Genomic DNA, 24,327 nt, shown 5'->3' with positions numbered 1-24,327 from the left:
CATTCTAAGAATAATAAATTATTTAGTTATCTTCTTAAATCAGAAGGAGGTATATGTTGGGCTAACTGGAAACTCAAAATTGGCCTGGTTTGGCTGTGTTATTAAATAAGCTATGCAATGATGTAGCATTCCATCCATGGTTTGTTTTTGCCTTGAGTCTAGTGTTACTAATGTTGGAAAGTGTTACAAAAGATGAACCGTAATCTTGTAAGAAGAGCTGTATTACTTCTGATAGATTCTCAGAATTCTCTCCTTTTATGCATGTCATCAGTGACGGTGTGTCCATTAGGTGATGTCATCTGAGGACTGCCATTTATGAAAGTTAAGCGGTGCATGATCTCGTCACTGAAGATGAAATGGGGTCATAAAAATATCAAAACACTGTCCACGTTATGTACATAAAGGGGCAGCATTTGTGTTTCTGTGGGGTTACCCTGCCAAACCAGTCATCAGACTATGATGTCAATGAGTGGATGCCATTAATGAAAGTAAACTCAAGTAAATAAGGTCATCTATCTTAGATGAGATGATGCTGAATGGGTGGCGTTACTCACTGGGTGCCATTTTTGAAAGTAGAAGTGTGTATGCTCCATATACCATTTGGTGCCCGCACCTTAAAATCCACAGCATATGCACAAAGGGCCGCTGTTTTTGCTATTGAAGGAGCACGCAGTAGACACTGAGGTGGGCCAAGTGCAGGTTGTCAAATTCTAATGATACTGAAATACTGCTAGTGACAACGAAGGCCAACATTCATCTATCCCACCTAGAGCTCCAAATGGGTTTAACTGGAAATGAGTGCCATGCTATACAGACAAACAATTAGGCACACACAAAATCAAAAGCTGTCCATTGTTTCATTGTGTTCAGAACAACTGAAGGAATTTTGAGAAATTCACAGGTAGTCTCCAAGTTATTTAGGATTTATGTTTTTTTTTCTATTGCGGAAGCAGTGAATATTCCGTCAACAACTCAAAACACAATTACAGCAATTTAAGCTTTCAAACAATGCACTTTAAAACATGAACATCCAAAATTTTCTAAAATAATGTTTTTACCATATCCTTATATGTAGAAAGAATGCACTGAAAGCTTCATCAATTTTTCATTGGTACAGAGTGAAGCCACATTGACTAAAGAGTATCTTATGAATTCCCTATTGAATTGAACTTCATTCCCAGTATAAAGTTACAGGAACATCATAAAACGCTGCCACTTTAATGTGTGTCCGGTAAAAAAGAAATAATTGAGGGACTCTTTTAGAATATTGTTTTTTGAACATTAATTAGTACAAGAGCTGAATTACGCAGCTTTTAGAGCAGCTTCTTTATTCAGCTCACCCTCTACAGCTGGCTTTCAGGGCACAGAAAGAGAAATGATGTGCCATTCTGACTGGTCATTATCAGGTACTGGTGATATCTGAATACCATTTAGTGATTTTTTTTTTAAATTTATTTTTATCTTTCACAAGAGACAGATAAACAGTAAGAGACACCTTTACAGCAAGTGGATGGAAGTTAAACATGCCAATGTTGGAAAACAGTGGCTCTTGATGGTTAGCAGACCCTTTCAAGAATTGTGCCCCATAACAACAACCAGCAGGACCATCCCATGACTGCAAGATTATTGACTTAAATCTTACAAAACAGGTAACCTCAAAGATTCTTGGAATGCTTGATCCTCTCTTAAGAGAGAACTTGTGGCTGCAGAGGGTTGGCAAAAGGCCACAGGCCAGCTTGACCAACAGGAGAAACAAGATTGCTCTTCAAGAATGTGATCAAGGAGATTTGACAGGTGGGCTGCCACTAGAGAGCTGTACATAGTTCACTTCGGGGAATGGGGATGTGTCCCTAATTTATAGTTGTGGACTCCCTGAAAATCTGGACATTAATAACTACTGAGTCAGAAAGACAATAACAGAAGCTTGTGCAGCTAGCCCTGTCGGAGAGGTTTGTCTTCTCTTGTAATTTGCTTTACTTTGATCCACTTTGTGTGTTTTAAATGATAAACACACCATTTTTATACATATATTGTGTGCTATTCCTAGAATGGTATCCTCTCCCATTACTGCATACCTACTATTTCCTTTAAAGTATCAAAAGAAATAAATGTTTCTCCTAAACACTGCAGTTGCAAAGAAGACACCAACCCTAGATAGTGTGCCATTCCCATTAGAGACAGTGTTGAGCTCCTAATTTCTGCTATTGGCTACTGTTAAATGTCACGTGTTAAGGGTAAACCTGCCCAATTTGCTCGACTGTGGGAGGAAAGACATTTCTATAGCAGTGGTCTTCAATTATGGTTCTGGAGGTCCGCAATGGCTGCAGGCTTTGGTTCCAGCCAGTTTCATATTTTGAAGTCAGGCCTAACAGAAAATGAAACTTGGTATTTAATCACATGGTTTGTTAATTCTCTCAATTGTATATATATTTTTTTGTTTTCTGAGAACTTTATTCATACTTTTTGTGGTCTTTCCCTTCTCTCTCATTAATTTCAAAACATTGCATTAGTTCAGGTACTTCGTGACGCTTGTACACAGGTTTAAATAAAAGCACATTAGCTGAAGAGCTGCTGGTTTCTTTGTCATTTGCACCTCATTCTCAATTGGTGGCTGGTTAAGAAAACAGGCAACAATTAGTGTGTGATGTTTTTGAAAATCTAATCTTCAATTATTTTTAGACACCATTAAATATTACTTTACTTTGCCATAAAATATTCACTAGTGATATTTGTTGCAGCAATGGAAAAATGTCATTATGACCACACATGGAGTTTTTTTAAATATTGCAAAAACAGGTACAGTGCCTCAAAGACATTTTATAGATCAAGCATTTAAAAATGGCTGATGTGTCAAAAATCCACTGTAACAGACAAAGTGCAGTTCTTTATTCTGCCGGACCCTTCTCAACCTTGGAGATTTAAATTGGCTCTCCATAACCAGTTGCCCTTGGGCATTCAAAGCTTTGCTGTGACGTGTCTTTGAAGCCTTTTCTTTTACTTTTGTATCACACATCTGCATCTTTAAAGGGCTTTTTATTCCAATGCGGATGGGGAATTTTCAGCATATGTGTAGCTTTGACGGCACCTTCATACCGCAATCAGAAGATCACTTGAACGGTACAGTTCTTATGGAAAGACACCAGCAGAAGTAGTATGCCTGCTGATGCCTGAGATAAAATTATAAAATTTGAGCAGGCATGGATATGACTTCTTCTTCGAAACATTATACTCTTTACCGTTAATTTGTTGTGTTTGTTTTGTTTCTTTTCTTTGTTAATACAGGTGATGGAAATCTGAAGCAGTTTTAGGTGGACTTGTGTTATCACCAGGCGAGTGGCAGGGCATTGAGTATTCCTAAATGGAAATCATTATCTTGAAAGCCACCAGGAAGGGCAACCTCCAAACAGGAAAATGTGCAAGTCGTATTTTCCTACCTGTGGACTGAAATGCTCTTATAATGTAAAGGAAGCCCTTTAGGAGGTCACTAGGGAGAATGCACTTTAGGGGTGACAGGGTACCAATGCCAAATCATTTGTCAGTAGCAATACTAAAAAGTCTAAACAAAAAAAACACAATGAAAACAAAGTTTGCAACTCAGATGTGGTTCCTGGCTCTTCCTCAGTCAATGGCTTCTGCTGGCTACTGCGGCTCCAGCAATGAAACTGAACTGCTGGCAATCACGTTGCATATATAGGATGAGACAGGAAGGGGTGTGGCTACTAGGATGAACCAGAAGTGAGATCAATGTTGTTCTGGGGGCTCCTCCTCCATTCTTGGGCTGGAAGAGGAAGAGAGATTAGTTTCCCCTTGAGGACAAATAAAGTATAATCTATCTATCTATCTATCTATCTATCTATCTATCTATCTATCTATCTATCTATCTATCTATCTATCTATCTATCTATCTATCTATCTATCTATCTATCTATCTATGCTTCAGCATAACCTGTCTATAAAGCACTCCTGCAGAATGTGTGCCTGAAAGCCAATGTGGAGTTGACACATTTTCCTTGTGTATTTTCTGTGAGCGTTACAGTTATCTTCCCATATAGACGTGCAGGTCAAATTAATTAGTGACTCTTGATTTGGCTTTTTGTGACTGCAGGTTTCTCTGTTAGCACACCCCAAAGTGGATGGAGTTCCTTTCCGGTGTTGGATCTTTCCTTGCATGTGATGTACCTGTGATAGGCTTTGGGCCCCTGTGATCCTGAGATGAATGAACTGGTTTTGAGAATGGATACATGCTATGTTTGAGAATGCTAAATTAAGTTATATAGTAGAAAGTGATAAATTCCTAAAGATTAGAATAGAGTCAAGAACTTACCTTTAAGTTTTCTAAAAGTGGTGGTGCTGACACTGATAATTATGGGCATGTATCAGAGAAAAATGAGAATTTCTTAGTTGTGTGTGCAGGTGTGCCCGATCTATCCTTTATTCATGTTAGACATACCATTCATATAGTTAGAAAGAAAAGCTGCACAGTCTTTCAAACCTACTCCATTATCTGACTTTATCTGAGGACACTTCATTGCTTTGTCTAGGTATTTCTAGGTTTCCAAAATCAAGCAGTTACTCTTACTTGACACAAAGAGTTGTGGGATTTGGGAACAAACTTACAAAGAAATGTTGATGAAGCAGAAATCTTGGCAATTTGTAAGAAGTATATGATGATATATTGGGATGGCTTAGCTTTTAGCTAAACAAACCAGCCTAATGGACTGAATGGTCTCCTTACATTTGTCAAATTGCTTATGTTCTTATATACACTGAATTTCTAGAAGCGTTTGATGCAGTTATCCCATGAGAAACTAATTATTAACTTACAAGCAGGGATTCAGGATGTGCAGTACGGAAAGAAAACATCCTGCTATGGTGCAAGGATCTTGGTATTGAAATTAACATCAGATTTGGAGTCCTGTAGGTATAGTGCTATGTCCACTAATTGGTTTAATTTATGTAAATTATATAACAAATGGACAAAAACTTGTTTGTATTTATATGAATTATCTAGATAAAGCATTCAATCCAGGAATGGTTCTTATGTTGATTCCAATGCTAGTACTCCGGGAGCCATGTGATCCTGTGCTGAATGCGCAGGTTAGTAATTGGATAGATAGATATATATTTAAATAAAAGTGTACATGTCTCTGGTAACATTTAAATAAGGAGAACTGGTAAACATCTGAGACTGCACAATCTCTACAAATGGACCAGGATGTTTAGTTATAGGCTAATGCACGTACAATTACAGAAGGTATTACAGGGTATTCCATTGTCAGGGCCGGCTCGGGAATACATGGCACTCCCAGGCAGTGTTGGCTTTGACAGCCCAATATTCGTAAATGATATTAGAGACAGAGTCTCCCTTCGAGACTGTCCTGTTCCAGAATTTTAGTTAAATCATGAATAGGGCATTTCCCCTTGGTGATCAACCTTGCTTGCGACTGCATTTAAAATCTTTGACTGAGAGTCTCAACAGGAGAACGTCACAATCAGGTCCACATATCAAATTGACGGGTGATTAGCCTGCATCTGCCATAAACTGAGGGTTGGGGTTGGCGGAGTTTGGATGGGTTTAGGCACCCCCCCCCAGGTCCCAGACCTTCCTCTTGTCCATACATCAAATCCCACTTGGCCAATTTTAAACTAGACAATCCATGTAACTTACATATTTTTAGGAAATGACAGACAATTTAATAGACATGGAGAAGATCTACTGGAATTTGAGAAGAATGTGCAAATAAAGTTATAGATTGACATTTGAATCCAGGACTGCAGAGTATTGATTAAACAATGCTAACCACTGACTTGCCCCAAGTTTAATTTAAGTACTTCTATAGTTTCTATAAGTGTTTTATATGTTTCACTAAGGGGTTTCAAGCTACCATTTGAACATTTAAGGAACAGATTAAAAGGTGGAAGTGCTGAAACTTAGGGAATCAGTAAGGCTGATGGATCGATGGTAGCTGTGTCCATTTTTTCATTAATATTTCTTCAAGAAGGACACATTAGTGCAAATGGAAGTTGTTTATGAGGTAATATTGTATAAATGGTAAAAACATATTTTTTCACTCAGGTGCTTAAATAGAACAAGTCACCTGTTAGCATAACTAACAGAATCTGACCATGGTGCTGGAGAATAATGATAATGTGGCGTGGTAGACAGACATACACAAAGAATTTTATTTTGCTCTGTATCTGTGACTGTTTGCTGACATTATAAGAATGATGTCAGCAATGGAAACAAAAGGTTGTAAAGACCAGAAGATATCAGACAAAATCACAATGAAAATATATGCCAGGGTAAAACCAGGAGAAGAAAATAACAAGTCACCAAAACTGAAAAACAAATCAAATGAACGCTTCAAAAAATCTCGACTCCCCGAAAGTACTTTTAGCACTAGGCCACGGTCGTGAGAATTTCTTTGTGATGTTGAGAAACCTAGACATCAAGACCACCGTGTAACTTGTAAACAATATATCTCCAAAAAAAATAAAAACAGAACACAAATTGGCAGCAACCACAACTGAAAAAGCAATAAACTCTTTTCATAAACAAAAAATGATGTTCAAGGTGAAAATAAAGTGTAGCAACTCTTCAGCAAGGCTCAACAATAAACTTGAATTTGATATTCAATTCCAAAAGATGGTATGTGAGAAATAAGTTACTAAAGGAAAGCGTAGCTGGAGACCTTAATGTACTAAAGAATTAGTGTGAGCAAGTGATTGGAGTATTTATATATCCATCCATCCATCCAGTATCCAACCTGCTATATCCTAACTACAGGGTCACGGGGGTCTGCTGGAGCCAATCCCAGCCAACACAGGGTGCAAGGCAGGAAACAAACCCCGGGCAGGGCACCAGACCACTGCAGGGGTATTTACATATTGTAAAGGAAAAGGACCAGAACATAGAAGAATTAACAGACGCTGTCGGGAAACAAAGTTCAATTAACAGACAGGGGTCTAAATACTAGTAGGAGCTAACCGACCCAAATTGATCTGTCAAGTAATGGATTGAATGGTAGGTCACGAGGGCTGTCATAGACAAACCATGAGATGAATGTTAACTGAGTAGACTAGCAAAGATCAAAAGTAGAAACATAAAATGGATTAAAGGTTGACATTTTTTGTTCCATCTTTAAAAACAATTACCTCCGGTTAAACTGTGAATCGGCATATCAGTAAAATTCCATCTGTTATGAATTTGAAATCAGAGTCATGCAAGAAAGTTGTGAGAGGCCTGAAAAAGCATTTACTAGTCAGGCCAAGCCACCTTTGCCCGTCTGGGAAAAAAGGCCTCATGCCAGTGGACTTAATCCCAACTTTACTGGCCTGCTTCATCTTACACAGGTCTGAAAGTGCTTAAGCCTTGTGATGGATGGCTGGCTGCTCAACCCATCCGGGAGGCCCAGAAAGGAGAAAGAGGGGGGAAAGCAGTTACAGAGGGACACTGCCTCCCCCAGAATGCCAGATGGAGATGCCCTTGCAGCATAGCAGCACCACAGATTCCCGCAGGGCACCATGGGAGTTGGAGTCCGGCTTCACAGCCCTGCTGAGTGCCGTGGGTGCCACCAGGACATGCTGCAGGGAGGCTTGAGAATTTATATTTCCCGTATAGCCCAGAAACACTCATGAGTCACGGGAACGGAACCACAGGAGTACTTCCGGGCTGAAGAAATCCACAAGTGTCCATCGGACCGGGTCAAAGACTATTTAAAGAGCTGGTGGAGACTCACCAAGATGAGCCAAAGTTGGGTGGGAGCAGGACAGAGCTTGGTGGGAGGAGTGGAGGAGAGATTTCTGAACAGTGGTTGTTACTTTGTTTATGTATGGTGGTGGAAGTGCTTTTGGGCACTGAATTAAGAAGAAAATTCATTAAAGATGTTCATGGTGATTTTATCCTGTGTGCAGTGTGTCTGTCTGTCGGGTTGAAAAAGGCAACAGCAACCTCTAGAGTCCACAGCCTCAAAAAAATAAGTAGTCTTTATGACTGAGAAAATGTATTCAGAAAAGTAGAAGAATATGATAAAAGACTGAAAAAGGCACAAGGGAGTTGCCTAAAAGGCAAGTCACAAATAACAAATGTCAAAACACAATCCCTAATCAAAAACCAGAATTCAGAGCAGAAAATTATCAGAATACCATAAAATTCACAATACTCACTGTAACTCCAAACAACTTCAATTTGCCATGTCTGAGCTCTCCATAGGCTTTGGTCTAAATAGCCAGAGGGAGGGAAGTGTGGTGATGTAAGGATGGCCCCGCCTCTTAGGGGCCCCCACGGAACAGAGAACATAAGTTAACTTATGAACAAGGTGCATAATTAATTAACCAATAATGAGCAAAACTGGCAGAAATAACACCAAAATACAAAAAGTAACAATACAAAAACAGCAAAAATGATTTAAACGTATGTTAACACATAACACCGACATTTGAGAGATTCAGACAACACTACTATTAAAGAGGTCTTCCGATAATAATTACCCAGTGCCTGAAGTGGGAAAAACAGAAAAGCAGATACTCCTTGTTGTGCATATTGAATAACGAGGATATGTGTTCTCACCTCTATGAACCAAAGGCCCGCTTATATGAAAAATGAATATTGAAAACCTGCAGGATCCCTCCTGGAAGTACGAACTAACATATTATTGTTATAAATAAAGGTTTTTAATGTAGTAATGTCCAAACTGATGCTATGCCCCAATACACATACATTAGCTACCATTATTCATAAGGCAAAAATGGGGAAATGCCAGTAGCACTTCAAGCATTGACTTCACCCCAACTCATAGTGTAAAACTAATCCTGTCCAAATAGGGCTGTAGATGCCTGAGTTTTCTACTTTTGTCCAACTGATATTGAGCACTGTTCATCCATAATAAATGTGTCTAATGTGTCGATACACGGAAATGCTTTTTGTCTCATCATTCCTGAGTTCCTCGACTGTTTGCTAAAATGTTCTCTTCCAAAAATAAAGTCCAGTCCATAAATATTTGGACAATGATACAATTTTCATAATTTTGGCTGTGTAAGCCACCACAATAGATTTGAAACAAAGCAATCAAGATGTGCTTGAAGCATGGACTTTTAGCTTTAATTTAAGGCACACCACACTAGTTTGAAGGGAACAGAGTGGGGTTTACCAAAAATATTGTATGAGCCATTTAGGAATGAGATACATTCTTTTTCATGGCCCCCCTGTTTTCAGAGTCTCAAAAGTATTTGGACAAACTAACATCAATAAATATAACGATCATTTTCAATATTCGATTGAAAATCCTTTACAGTCAATGACTGCCTGAAGTCTGCAACCCATGGCCATCTCCCAGTGCTGGGTTTCCTCCCTACTGATGCTTTGCCAGGCCTTTACTGCAGCTGTCTTCAGTTGCTGCTTGTTCATTAGGCTTTCTGCTATCCGTTTTGTTGTCGGCAAGTGAAATGGGTTGAGGTCAGTTGATTAACTTGCCATTGAAGAATCTTCGACTATTTTGTGTTGAAAGGCAGTTTGTTTGCTTTCACAGGATGTTTTGACTCATTGTCCATCTGTACTGTGATGTGTCGTCCTATCAGTTTTATAGCATTTGGATGAATCTTCTTCATCAAGGACAGAATTCTGCAATATTCTAATAGAGTTATTGTCTTCAGTGATTGTTCAGGCCTTTTGGAGATGCTGAGCTCACCATCGTGTTCTTTCTTTTTAAGAATGTACCAACTCCTCATATTTCTGTTATCTCTCTAAAGGGTGTGTTTTGTTTTCTTAGCCTAATGATGGACTGTTTTTATTTGTATGGACAGCTTTTTGGACCTCATATTGAGAGTTCACAGTGACAGCTTCCAAATGCAAATTCCACACATGGAATCAATTCCAGACCTTTTACCTGTTTAATCATTAATGAAATAATGAGTGAACTGGCTACCACCTGGCTATGGAACATTTTGCCAGTCAATTGTCTAAATACTTTTGATCCCCTGAAGATATGAGGGCCATGCAGAAAAATGGCTATTATTCCTAAATGGCTCATTCGATATTTTTTGCTAACCCTTTAAATTAAAGCTGAACATTTACACTTCAGTCACATAATAATTGCTTTATTTCAAATCCATTGTGGTGCTTACAGAGCCAAAATTATGAAAATTGTGTCACTGTCCAAATACTTTCGACTTGACTATATTACTGTATTATCTGAAAATGTGTCTCTGTGTTTTCTTCTCCTCCCTCATAATAGGTTTGCTCTTAATGAAAATACTGTTCTGCTGATTTGAATGGACTAAATCTTTTTCTAAATAGTCAAAAAGGCATCTTAACAACATATAAAGACTAAAAAGTAACAAAGTAGACAGTCACAAATTCCAGTCTTTATCTTGACTGGCTTTATCGAATAATAGCCTTTCGGCAAAGTCTAAATTCTCATTTCAAATAGCCTCAGGTCCCTTTCCGTCAATGTATAAGCTGATTGACCCTTTTGACTCAGTATGTGTGCCAGGGAAATCCGTTGAGGACACATGGGGAAGGGGTTAAAAGTTAAAACACTCTAAAGCCGGTCCCTTTCTTGTGATTTGCTCCCTGCAGACCTTGAGCTGTCTCCTCAGGTTAGCCCAGTGGCTTTGACAAGAAGAGAAATGGGGGAATAGTGGCCTTCAAGCTGTCTGTGTGACTTTCACCAGCCACGTATGGCTCTCTACTCACCTTTGACTCCTGGGACATTTCCACTCAAGCAGCTTTGCAGCAAGGAACCACCTGCGTCATAGCATTGACCCATTTATCCTCCGCATCTAAATCTGTTGATGAAATGATGTATTAGTACACACAATATTACAAATACCTACTGAAAGGACTTTGTTTGGGATTCTCTAGTGTATGATGCTGCCCGGATGCGGGCAGTATAAAGTATGAAATTAAAAAGCAAATTTCAAATGACAATGGAGCTTATAGTATTTGATGCTGAGGCAAATCAAGCGGAGTGGAGTGGAGTGGAGTGGAGTGGAGTTTTGAGAAGGGCTTGAAACTTTCACTTTAAATTTGATCTACAGTGCTTAACCTGCTTCTGCTGTCACTGTTGTTAGGGTTCAGAAAACAGATGGAATGATAGATGAATAAAGGTTTGCCTCCATACTGCCAAGAGGTTTCCAGGGGTAGGAAAAGAGTGCATCTCGAGGTGAGGTGACTAAAGGGGATTGCTGTAATTTTTATAATAAATATTTGTTTTTAACAATTCAAGGGTTCCCTGAAATTGTCTGCATAAATGCCATATGCTAATTTGTGCTGGTATTATTTTGAGTATGGATAGTTACCAAGAGAGTGTTGCTATCTTACTGTATATATTGACATACTGCACATTCTCAGTGGCCATTTTATTGAGGTACTCCTCCAAACAACCAAGCATGTAGCTGCAACTGAATACGTTCAGCATGCAGACTCATTCAAGAGGTTTTTTGTTTGTGCAAACCTTAAAACAGGCAAAATGTGCAATGTAAGAAACTTTGAAAACAGCATGACGGCTGATGCCAGAAGTGGTGGACAAATCTTACCTGGGATTTTCACACTTTAGTGTCTAAAATTCTTAGGGAACGGCATGATAAGCACAACACCCCATAATAGACACTGCTTTGGATGAAAACAGCTGAGTAATGAAACAAGTCAGAGGTACATGGCCAGAAAGGTCTCATATAGTCCAAGAAAAAGCTCTTTAGAACTGCAGTGTGTAGGGGGTATCTTTAAATGCTCAACTCATCAGATATCAAAGTGGAAAAATGAGATGAAAATTGTAATCAGAAGACAAAAAAAAGTCACAAAGTCACAACCTGTAAATTAAAAACTCTAGGATGATTAAGTATAGTATATGTAGCTCAGACTTTTTCAAACATGACATGCAGCCTTCAGGAACTGCCAAGCAGCAATGGGGCCTCATGGTGTAGCAAACAGTCTGAAACATGGCACCATGGGAGAGCATGAATCGCTTTTACCAACGTTAAAATTAAAAGGAAGCAAAATATTAATATAACTGCAAGATTCCTTAGTCCAAGAACCCCAGAAAATAACACACTTGAATGATTGTTAGATGCCAAAGACTATTTGGAAAAAATTAGGCCACATCATGATGCATTGAAACTGGACAGCTAAACATTACAAAAATGAATATAGTGTTAAAGGATTAGTTTGGTGTTCTTTAAGTCAAAGTTATTTCTTCACAAGCATGGTAATGTATACAGTGATCCCTCACTATATCGCACTTCGACTTTCGAGGCTTCACTCCATCGCGGATTTTAAATGTAAGCATATCTAAATATATATCACAGATTTTTCACTGGTTCGCGGATTTCTGCGGACAATGGGTCTTTTAATTTATGGTACATGCTTCCTCAGTTTGTTTGCCCAGTTGATTTCATACAAGGGATGCTATTGGCAGATGGCTTAGAAGCTACCCAATCAGAGCATGTATTACATATTAACTAAAACTCCTCAATTATATACGATATGCTTCCCCTGCGGTGCTCGATTGTTTGCTTTTCTCTCTCTCTCTCACCCTCTCTGACATTCTCTGCCTGACGGAGGGGGTGTGAGCAGAGGGGCTGTTTGCACAGAGGCTGTTTGCCTAGAGGATACGGACGCTCCTCTAAAAAATGCCGCTTTATCGCGGTGCTTCGGCATACTTGGCATTTTTATATTGGAATCTAAGGGGCACTGGAAAATAAAAGCCTAAAAGCTTACCGAATAAGTCCATTTAGAAGATGGCAAACGTTTCAATATAAGTCATACCTCATAAATCATATGTCATACCTTCCATTTTTCTGACGCATGTTTGGGAAGTCTTTCTCTTGGAGAGAATGTGTTTTCTATTCTCTTGTGTGATAGGAGGAGGATTTTTCACAAAAATACAGAAGTGAATTAACACAATATTAAATACTTTAAAAAGGTTTACTGTTATTTTGTCTTTTGAGAGGAAACAACACCCCTGGGTATGAAAGTTTATTGCAGAGGAAGGAAAGCGCTGACGGACCATGCATACGTAGCTGGCCTTCTGTTAAAATGTCTGGATCTCATAATATTGGTGTTTTTTATTTGAAAATGACATGTGTTAGCTGTTTTACAATGTGTATATAATCTCAAAGACATGAGTCAATGCTCAATAACTTTCTGTTGGTGCCTCATGCACTTCTATTATAAAATACCAGAACGGGCAAGAATTTTTCTAAAATTTGTAGAAAAGATTTAACTTTAAAGCTCAATTTTGTGTGGCAAATGCAAATATATATCTTTTTTGTGAAGATAAAACTGACTTTAAAAATACCGAACCTATCCTTTAACAGTTTAATGTTGTGAGGAATGCTTTCTTGGTACACATCAATGAGGCATTTTCAGTTTAACTACCATTCCCTTACTTCAGTGCGACTACAGTAACATATTATACATCATCATAGTTTATAAACACGATAAGCCCCTCCCATTACTTGAACACAGTAGACCACTTAGACAAACACATAAAATAAAATCTAGTCAAACAATCCATTGATCTGTTAGGAAAGTGGGTGATGGTGGACCTCAAAGGTTTGTCTTTGTGATCGTCATGAAAAATATGTAACACTGAACAAGCATTTATCACTCCTTACCTGTGACTTTTTTTTTGTTAAGAATAGTGTTGTAAGACATTTTATTATTATTATTATTGCAACAGACTATTTACTACCATTCATCAACTGCTGCCTGGATTGGTTCTGTCCCATGACCTTGAATTTAATTAAGTAGGTCTGAGAATAGTATTACTTTTATCTTTTTTCTAAGTTTGTGCTGGTTGCAGCTTACTTGGAACCCACCAGGTTCCTTAGATCTTATTGTCCAATGGTCAGGACTTTACAAAGCACGTGAGCAGTTCCACCAAGGGCAATTTTCTGGAACTGAGCAGTACTCACTTTACCTGTTTGGTTCATCAAAATATTTTTGGAGATCTTATAAAGCAGTTCCAAGTGCTCCATTATGACCAGAATCCCACAAGCCTTTGTTTTATGCATGCACCAAATCTCAATCTCAACGTCTTTGTACTTGCTGAGTTTTTCAACCTCTTTGACTGAGACATTTTTGTTATCTGGAATGGCTATGCTGATGAGTAGACATTGCCTGTTGCTTCTATCATAGAGAATGATGTCAGCTTGGTTGGCTGCAATGGTATGATCATATGTAAAGGTGGTGCTGTCCGTTTTGATGACCTTCTGGGGCTGGTGGTCACACCAATGATCAGGCACTGTGAGGCCAAGCTCATAGAGCACTGACCAATGCAGGTAAAATGCTATTCTCATTGTGTCCACAAGTGTATTCTTTTGGCGCTAGCACTGAGAACCCACCAGTAATATGAGTGATGTGCTTCTTGTTACTGGTATTTCCCGTATTTGCCATCAACATCCATTTTGAGAATATTCTTCTGATGATAGCGTATGTTAAGATCCTGATTCTCAGTTTCCATGATGAGACTCAATGTCTGACCCTTCAGTCCATATTATAATTATTATTATTATTATTATTATTATTAGCTCACAGTGCTAAAGTACATAATAATAAAGCTCATAATATGACAAGCACTCACAAGGTTCTGAGGAGGTTATATACCAGATGGATGTGAGTGCTCTACATAATCTGAATAACAGTTGGCAGGCCGGTGTCCGCACTGCCATCTGCGCGTAATGAGCGATTGGCTTTGGAGAAGTATAATTTATTGTCTTTTTAGTCAGATATTTTGAGTCATTGATAATTGTTTCATTTGGAATAGCTAGGAGCTGTCAATCACATGACAAAGTAAGGGATAACACTGTCATCTTGTGCCTCTTTGTATCAGAACAGCCAATATCTGCAATGACTGGAAGGGTCATAGTCTTTGGCAAGGCCTGGCAGCAACCAAGTGAATATACTAATGTCACCTTAGCTTGGTGATATTTAGTGTTTTCTGTTTATTACAGTAAGATAAAAAAAAAAAAACTACTAGCCATTGGGGCTGCCCAGGATTGGCATTTCATACCCCTGCCCTAATCACATGGAAGATGCTACAATTTGTATGCATAGACGCCATGTTGACTCATTGTTAGCACTGCTGCCTCATTCTTCCAGAATCCACATTGGAAATCTCAGCTCTCTTTCTATACATGTGTAATATTTGCATGTTCTCTCCATGTGATTATGTTGCTGATGGGTTATTCTAAATTGGCACCGTGTTTGAGGCTGTGCCCTGAAAAGAACTGATATCCAGATCAGGGTTGCTTCCTGCCTTATACAATGTGGTGCTCAGATAGGCTCTGGATGTATGAATAGAGTCTTCTTGCTGACAGTTTGATTGTGACCTTGAAATCGTGACTGAATTTTATTTAGCATCACATATTGTTGAGCAACAGAGAAACTGACAATGAGCTGAATCTGGGCCGAGCTGCCTGGTTTTGACAGAATGAGATAAAGTATTATTGAAAGTAAATTTAATTATAGGCCACGGCCACATTCAACAATTCGTATGCGAGGCGCACACGATTCATTTAGTGTCCCGTTAAGATGAGCTTCTGGCAGACCCACGGGAGCAGCGATGTTTAAAGAGTTCTGTCGATGCATCAGGTGAGAGCTGTCAAGTGCCTCACACTGCTCTCCTGGGGGCACCGACTAGTGTGGCACACATGAAAATGAAAGGACTACGATGATGATTCATCAGCTCTTACTCAACATGAAAGGAGCAAAGGGAGTGGAGAATTTTGCTCTGGAGACAGATATTAATTGTCAGAATGCCAGCCTACGTATATGTTACTGTAATTCTGGGCTTTTTTTCCCCTGGTAAAATTAGGAATTTCCATTTGTTGAAGATGAAAACGAGCATTAAGGTTTTGTAGCATGTTTGAAATCTGGTGTGGTACTTTATACAGCCTCTGACAAACAAGAAAACGGTTCAGAACTGAGATAGAGAACAAGTTGTATGTTACAAAAGAAATGATTTCAAAACCTGAGCATAAAAATAATTTATTGGTGCAGAATGGGGCAACTGGGTAAAGTCTGCATGACTGGCATTACAAACTGCAATGCACCTTGGCACAGAGTCATACAGGTGATGAAGGGTGGATTGTAGAACATTCAGCCAAGCCTCCTGGATGGCAATGGTCCATTTGGGTTTAGACTACAGATGGATAGATAGCACATTGTTTGCTGTATGTTTTTATTTGACTATACAGTAGTTATCATCCCTGACTGTTCCACACCAAGGAAATGAAGGGCATGTGGATATGCCTTATGCCGTTTGAGATTGTCTAGCTGCTGTTTGGCATCATGTATGGTTATACTCTGATCTAGAAGATGTATCACCTTGTCAAACATCCCTTAATAAACAGCACAGGTATTCAGATGTCATGGGTGATGTTATTTTTGTGTCATTCAAGAATGTTGGCAGTAATGCAGCATCATCTGCATTCTAATAATCTGCATACATGTTTTCTGCACAATGGATTCCTGTTTCTGGGTGTTAATGTTGTTTTGATCTATAAAGTGAATTTCTAAATTATATTGGTCTGCTTAGCTGGCAAAGCATTGTTTGTGGATCACATGGATATTAAAGTCATGATAGGGAGCAGAGATGTTGCTAAGGTCAGCAGCCTCATTATTTATATTGGTGGATTCACATGGGGTCACAAGAGCAAAAGAGATAATCTGGGAGGGCACAGACTCACCAGTCTTAGTCTGTGTTTCCTCATAGTCACAGCGGAGACATCCACATAAGGAGTTGTGCCTTATGCCTAGTCACTTGTCTGTAGCGGTCTGGTGCCGCTTGAAGGGACGGTGATTTCTTTATTTTTTTTGTGGAGATTGCAGGGACTTACCCAGCCTTGGCCCTACCCTCACGCACTCACAAACAAAGACAAAAAGCCACCAGAAATAAAACAACAGATAAAGAACGTATTAACAATAATAAATGAAAACTACGATCCCACCCCAGTTCCCCTTACAGCAATTATACATTAAATACAACAAACCGCAAAAAAAAAAAACACACAGTAAAGTCCATGAAACCAGCAGCAGATGTAAGGTAAACATTAATGTAAACAGTCCAGAGATCCACACGTTGAAGGGGAATGTAACGATAGTCTTACCAGTAGTTCCTGAAATAATGAAGACAGGTGGACAGCTTCAGTAGTGCTCCTTTCTTCACAGGATGGCCATGAATCCACATACAGTCCTCGCGTAACATGTAGACAGCAGACAAGCGAGACCCTGACCAAGAAACTATCCAGGACAAAAATGAGACAGCATAGCTATCAGACAAAAACTTTTCCTTGGTCTCACCAGCCTCCTTTTAAATGCTGCACTGACCTCTTTGAACCCAACAGCCCCTGCACCCTCAGAAGAAGACCAATCAGATCCACTGCAGGGACTGCTGGGAGTTGCAGTTTCAAACCCCAGTAGCACTGCTACATGTCCAAAGGGCTGGTCATGAGATGACAATGTCTTACAGTAGCCTCACACCTTTTACAGTTAAACCAGACTAATCGTGGCTATTCTTGAAACTCCATCAGAGTTGTGAAGAAATCCTAAAAACAACAAGCAGAGTCTTTAGAAAGGCAGTCAGAATTTAAGACTTTATTGCATAGCATAGAAAACAATTGCGGAGCACATAAAGCCTGTCTGAATTCATGAAGTGAGCCCAGAGTGTCCAGAGCATCCTAATATATTAAAGTTCTTATCTCAAAATGCCCCCCTCCCAGACTAATTTCCCAACATCTACTGTATAGAGGTTCCCATGATGTTTTCCCACACTCAGCACCTTTACCCAAAACAATCACCTGGGGCCTCATGCATAACAGCATGCGTAAAATTCACACTATAATATGGTGTGTGGACAAAAGTAGAAATGTGCTTATGCACAAAAAAATACGTTAACTTCCACGTTCTTCCACTCCATAAATCCCGGTCAGCATAAAAAGTAACGCACGTGCACACACCTGCTGTCCCACCCCAACTCCTCCTGGAATTATTCCTCTTTGAATATGCAAATCAATATAAATAGCCCTTAAGCTCAGCATTCTGTGAAAAGACAATGGCAAAAGCACCAGGGAAAATAGAAGAATTTCAACGAATACCCAGTAGAGGCAAAGAAAAACTTAGTATTTTTTGGTTTAAACAATGGTATTAACAATAAAAGGAAGCTGATTAAGTGACATAGCGTGTCGGAGAAACTCGAAAGCTGAAGTTCACAAAGTCACACAGTGCCCGAAATAAAACAGAAGTTGTCACATATTAAAGTTGCCGTGAAAAGGCGAGTCATAGCCCACCGTCTGAGTGTCATATGAAAGCTTATTAGGGTACAGAGAAAAAAAAGACACACAGCAGGGAAAAAAGCACCAAATGTCAACTTTAATCTCTAAATTTCCACTTTAATCATGTAGTTTATTATGTCATTAAAGTAGAACATCATAAACTTCATCTTAAAATCATTTAATTTACTAGTTTCTCAAATCCCATCGTAACTAAAGTAGCACATTAAATGCTTTGTTTTGTATTTGATCTTCTATGTGCTCTGTGTGTGAATCACTATGTGCTTCTGGGCTTTCTCTTCCTCCGACAGGACACAGAATCCATTATATTTGTGATATATTTGTGTATATTTGTGTTATATTTGTGTATTTGTGATTACAGCTCTCTGAATAATTAAAATACTGAGATGTATATGTGATATCATTTTCATGATGCTAGGAGTTAAAGCAGGTTATTAAACATGGGAACACAGTAGCGCAGTGATTGGTCATGTCTCACACAAGATGCCACTGCGACCTTCGATGAAATACTTTATTGCAGCAGTACTGTCCCTTTCAAACGTACTAACCCCCAATTCCTGTCCTTACTTTTCTTTCTCCAAATACCCAATCGCCACACAATCAGCTCTGAAATAGATGTTAAGCCATCTGTAAGCTTAGAACGCCGATTCTTCAAAACTTTTAAGGAAATATCTTCGTAGTACGTGTTTAATTATTCTATTGATCTATCCTTCCAGTGTCGCGCCAGCACCAGCAAGAATACAGCGCGAAGCTGGAACAATCTGTGAACGGAGCGCCAGCGGCTCACTAGCGCTGCCGCACTGTGTCCTCACATGTTTAATTATTAACAATACAGATTATTTAAATGAAGTTAAAGTTTTATCTGTATAATATAATAAACAACTTTTGCTGCATTTCATCTTAAAAATGATATCATCATCATATGTAAATACGCCCTTTATAAAGTGGCTCAGGTTGTGCAATATTATAACTGAATTTCAAGTTTACAGTGAGGTAATTGTACTTATAAGTACAAAGCGCTCTACAAGGAGCACTTGATGGACTGATTGAGTGAGTTTATAGTTCTTGGGATGAAACTGTTTCTGAACCACGAGGTCAGTACAGGAAAGGCTCTGAAGCGTTTACCGTATGAGAGTAGTTCAATAGACAGCATGGCTGAGACAGCGTGTGCTTGATGCTGCATACCGATAATTCTCATTCCGATCAGCTGCTGTACAACTGTGATTCCCCACTCAGATACAGTGATATAAATACTCCGATGGGTGCAGTGAGAGTAATATAGAGAAAGATGATACACTGTGGCATTCCTAACAGGAGCAGCTGAAAGAAGAAGAAGAAGGTGCAGTGAGAGTGACAACGCTAAAGCAGCTATAGTATTTAGAATAGTTTGACCATTCTGTGGACCATTATATTGTTACATGTTAATTACAATCAGATGCATTAAACTAATTAACAATATGCGGTTAATTTCAGTGTATTTATAAAGCCGCGTCAGGAATGTGGATCTAAAAAAGAAAGGATAACCACACTGGACCAGTACCACTGCTTTGACGCTGGGTGCCACTAGTTTGCAAAACCGAGCGCAGAACTTGTGTACGCCAGGGTATGAGTTACCGTGGAAATGTGCGTGGCTTTATGCTAAGTTTAGGTTTTATAGATTGCGATTTGAACGTGGAAACGTCCCCATAACAGTCTTCTTTCCATAACAATATTTTTGCTTGCAGGACATACTGTATTTGTCTTCCGGTGATAAGCATCACCTGATTACCCCTTCCTTTATTCTTAAAGCCTAATCCTGGGCTGTTAAGGTCAATGGCCTTTCAGTTGTTAATCAACTCCCAACTTAATTAAATTGAAGAACAATTAAATTGAGATCAGGGGGACACATAGATTAAAACTAACTGGACTACCTAATTAATAATTCAATAAATGATTACTTCTATAAATGATTACTTGTTGCACTAACGCCCTGTAAGGCTGAGGGTCACATAATAGGCGGCTGTGCCAGTGAGTGGTAGCGCACAGCTTCACTGATAAGGGCTAAGCTGCAACCCACCTTGACATAACACATTGCTTCATGCTTGAGAGAAAAGAAAAAAGACAAGCCTTTAAAAATTACTTCTTTAAGCTCACTCATATGTACAGTAAGGAGGCATGTCCCCTTGAAGCCAGTTAAGGTGGACAGGCTATCTAGGGGTCGGAGCCTCTAGACCACAGATCTCAGACTCCAGTCCTGGAGGGCTACAGTGGCTACAAGCTTTCTTTCTAAACCTTTTCTTAATTAGTCACCCATATTTTCTGCTAATTAACAGCCACTACGGTCCTCCAGGACTGGAGTTTGAGATCCCTGCTCTAGACTGAGCTTGGGCTGCTACAGAGAACATGGTTCCAGAAATTTTAAAGTTTGTTCATGACTGCAGAAATGGTTCCAATCAATTGCCCCAGAAATAAATCTCAACCTCAGTCTTCAAGGTCTCTTTCAGTCAAACCTTCAGGGAGGTGAGTCAGGGCCATGGCGTGATTGGTGGGAGGATGATAAGCCAGAGTTGAAGGCGTTGTCAGAAGTGCCTGTGTGACCAGAATGGGTAGGCAGGGACTTTTCTATTAGTTGGCTTCTAATACAAAATATCAGACAGATTTACTAATAACCCTTTTATTTTGGTGTTTTTGCTTGTATTTTATATTAAGCAACAGCTTAAGAGCATCTCCTATCTTTCACAATTATGTTCATGTTACTTAGCCTTATTCATGTCATTAGTTCGTGAGGTGAGTATAGCGACAGGTTGCTGATGAGTGAATTTGAGAGGAGAGGAGAGGTAAATGGGAGTGAGTGTGAGGTCATCTGAATTCATATGATACAGGACAGTTTTATTATTTTCCACTATTTTGGTTTTTTTTTCTTTTCTTTTACTGCCTTATTTTATTTGCTTCCCTGTGTCACAGTGAAATTCTTTATGGTTTGAAGGCCTTATGTACCATCTCCAGAGATCAGTCATTGTTCCTGTTCCTTACTCTCTCTCTACTTTATATCTTGTCCTCCTGATTTTTACAGCCATCCTTATGCAGATAATAGCCATATATGACTCTCATGTTTCACTCACTTCCCCTCAACATAATTTTTCTCCTTTACAGAATCTCAAGGTAAACCTGCTGAATATTGTGGAATAGTATTGTGGTCCCTTTTGAAAGCCAAAGAAAATGACCTTGTTTGTTTATTTGTCAAAATCTGATGGTGATGAGAGACAGAATACTATTAATAATTCATTATTTCTTAATTACTAAAGTAATAATAATAATATTATATTTTATTTATATAGCGCGTTTCCCATGCCAAAAGTATCCCAAAGTATCTAGCATGGCTTAGGTATAAAAAAACGGGGGGAAACTCATAACAACAAAAATGATGTACAGTACTTTTAGACAAAAGCTGTAACTTTGCGTGACAAGAAATTTTTATTTAAGCTAATAGAAAAGAAACGTAGTCTTGGGAGAGATTCTGCTTTAGCACTACAAAACTTTTTGTGTGCTAATTGATAGGAATTGTAGTCCCTACGTCGGCACCATTTTTTTAAAATGACCCCTTTGCCCTGATATGACATATAGCCTGTATTTTAAGTTGGACCAACAGCAAAAGCACATCCAAAGTGTGTGATATTCTACCCATTTTTGCATAATTAGAGAACAAACAGCCTACAATTTTATTCATACAGATTTGATTGAAGCTTTTACCCAAAGTGACTTGCTGCACATGAGATACGATTGGTTACATTTCTTTTTATTCCCCCCAGTTGCAGCACAGGTAGTTGAGGTGACTTGCTCAGGGTCACCTGATGTCAGCAAGATTTGAATCCACAACCTCAAAGTGTGAAGTCCAATGCCTTAACTGCTGTGCCACACTGCCCACCTAAAGGCTATGGAGCGACAGATCACTTCTGGTTTGTCTTTTTGTAAGCTGACAGGTGATTGGATTGTTTAACATAATTTAATATTGTTAAAACAATCTCTTCATTGCAGTGTAATAAGCTGTATTTTTGAAATTGTTTCACATTGATTCAGTTGTCTTCATATGTTTTTTTTTTTTTTTTTCGCTTATTCATTTTTACATTACCCATAATCTTTAGCAGCATTGAGAATAAAACAGGTGCCCTGGTAGAGCACAGTCATGCAAACACAAACTCACTCAACCATTGGAAATGTATACAGTAGTTGCCAGCCTGAAAATATTCAATATTTTTGAGATGTGAGAGGAAACTGAAGCGCCAATTAATAACAACATGCACATGTGAAGATCATACAATCTCCACTAAAGAAATGGCCAAGCTAGGATTGGGAGCCAAAGTCCTGGTGCTGTCATAATTGTTAATCACTACCCTATGCTACACTTATTTGCTTACACATTGAACACATTAAACATTAAATGTATTTTACCTGCTAATAATAATGTCTTGTTTTTTGTGTAATGACCAGTAATGTTTCTCTTTTATTGGATACTAGCAAAATACCCATGCTTCGCAGCGGCGAAGTACTGCCTTAAAATTTTTATTAAGAAGAAAATTAAACCTTTTTAAACTGAGGGAAAATATACCAATAATTATTTGTTAAGGATCTCTTTGTATACCACATTGTCAGTTCGGTCCTCCGGTTGTAACATGACCAAGCTGTGCGCTGAGCTTACTCTTGAGCATGCAACCTACAGTTGGTCATGTGAACAGTAATCTTGTCTCAAATCTCACAGCTTGGATTGCTGCTGTCATAATCGGTTTAAGTTTCATGGTTTGTTTCAATTACGACAGTATTTGTAGGACTTGTGTTGAAGTGACATTCGGCATCTGTCAAGCGTTGTAAGCATACAACTGGTTTCATCAATAACTTTACATCCAGCTTTTGAGAGTTTAAACATTCATAAACATCAAAGAGTCCACTACTCAAATCGTCACCTGTGAATCTAAGATGTTAAGAGGCATTGGCGGTTGTCCAAAGGTGTAAAATATTTGACCATTTCAATACACTTGAAAGCGACAACCGAACAATTCAGTGGTAGCCATCAACTCACATGCAGAACCATAGGTGAAGGGCTTAAGCATTTCACTCTTATAGTGCTCCTGTGTAGTATAATTATCTCCTGTACCGTCACCAGTCTACACCTTGAACCTGTCCCAGTCATTCAATACATAAGACACAATGTTTCTCCGGATATCAAGAGTGAGCCTGATATGGCCGTGCAATATGTAACAAAGAGAATTAAAAGGTAGGCGCCATCTCCGGGCATGGAAACCACTCGGTAAGTGACAGTTCTTTGATCAATGGTGATCACCTCGATAGACATGTTAATGGGGGTATGGTTGCAAACGATAAAGGAAATGGGTACCTGAACTATGTAAAGTAAGTCTAAAATACCTACACAACAACTATAATCGTAATAAACGAACAATAAAACAGCGGAGAAGACGTGGATTAAATAAAAAGGCTGTAGTTATCAGCAGGGAGACGTGAATCCCGTGGTGAAGCAAGGAAGGGAATGTAGAGACCGGAGCGACGGACGGCCTTATATAGGCAGGCAGCCAACAACGTGGGAGGCGTTGGCATGGGGGACCCAACGCCGTCTCACATGGTGACTGAGCTGCAGGTTATGGATGTATATATGTACATAAGTAGGATTCAGTAAGCGTTAGGAACCCGCGTACCAAATTTCTTGAAGATGGGCCCATAAGTAACAAAGACCATTGGAAAGTTCAATATGGCGGCCGACAGTGGCGTCATACCACTGAAATAAGTACGTTCATTGGTTTCAGTTAGCGCAGGGAAGCCGCCTACCAAATTTCGTGAAGATGGGGCCATAAATAAAAAGTTCAACATGGCGGATGTTGTCGACCGTTATTGGTAAAGGTTCGAAATGAAACCTGCTTAAATTTTGTAAGTAAGCTGTAAGGAATGAGCCTGCCAAATTTTAGCCTTCTACCTACAACGGGAAGTTTGAGAATTAATGACGAGTCAGTGAGTGAGTGAGTGAGCGAGTCAGTGAGGGCTTTGCCTTTT

At 39.1% G+C, this 24,327-nt stretch overlaps 1 protein-coding gene across 3 annotated transcripts in view; it reads left to right on the top strand.

The window, feature by feature from the left end:
* The window catches only part of LOC120542545 (Kv channel-interacting protein 2-like), a 718,730-nt gene that overhangs the window by 449,657 nt on the left and 244,746 nt on the right, over positions 1-24,327 (top strand). The gene's annotated exons all lie outside the window — the stretch shown is intronic.

This window comes from Polypterus senegalus, chromosome 1, assembly GCF_016835505.1.
Source record: "Polypterus senegalus isolate Bchr_013 chromosome 1, ASM1683550v1, whole genome shotgun sequence".
Classification (NCBI taxonomy): Eukaryota; Metazoa; Chordata; class Cladistia; order Polypteriformes; family Polypteridae; genus Polypterus; species Polypterus senegalus.
This window is presented reverse-complemented; position numbering and strand designations above follow the sequence as displayed.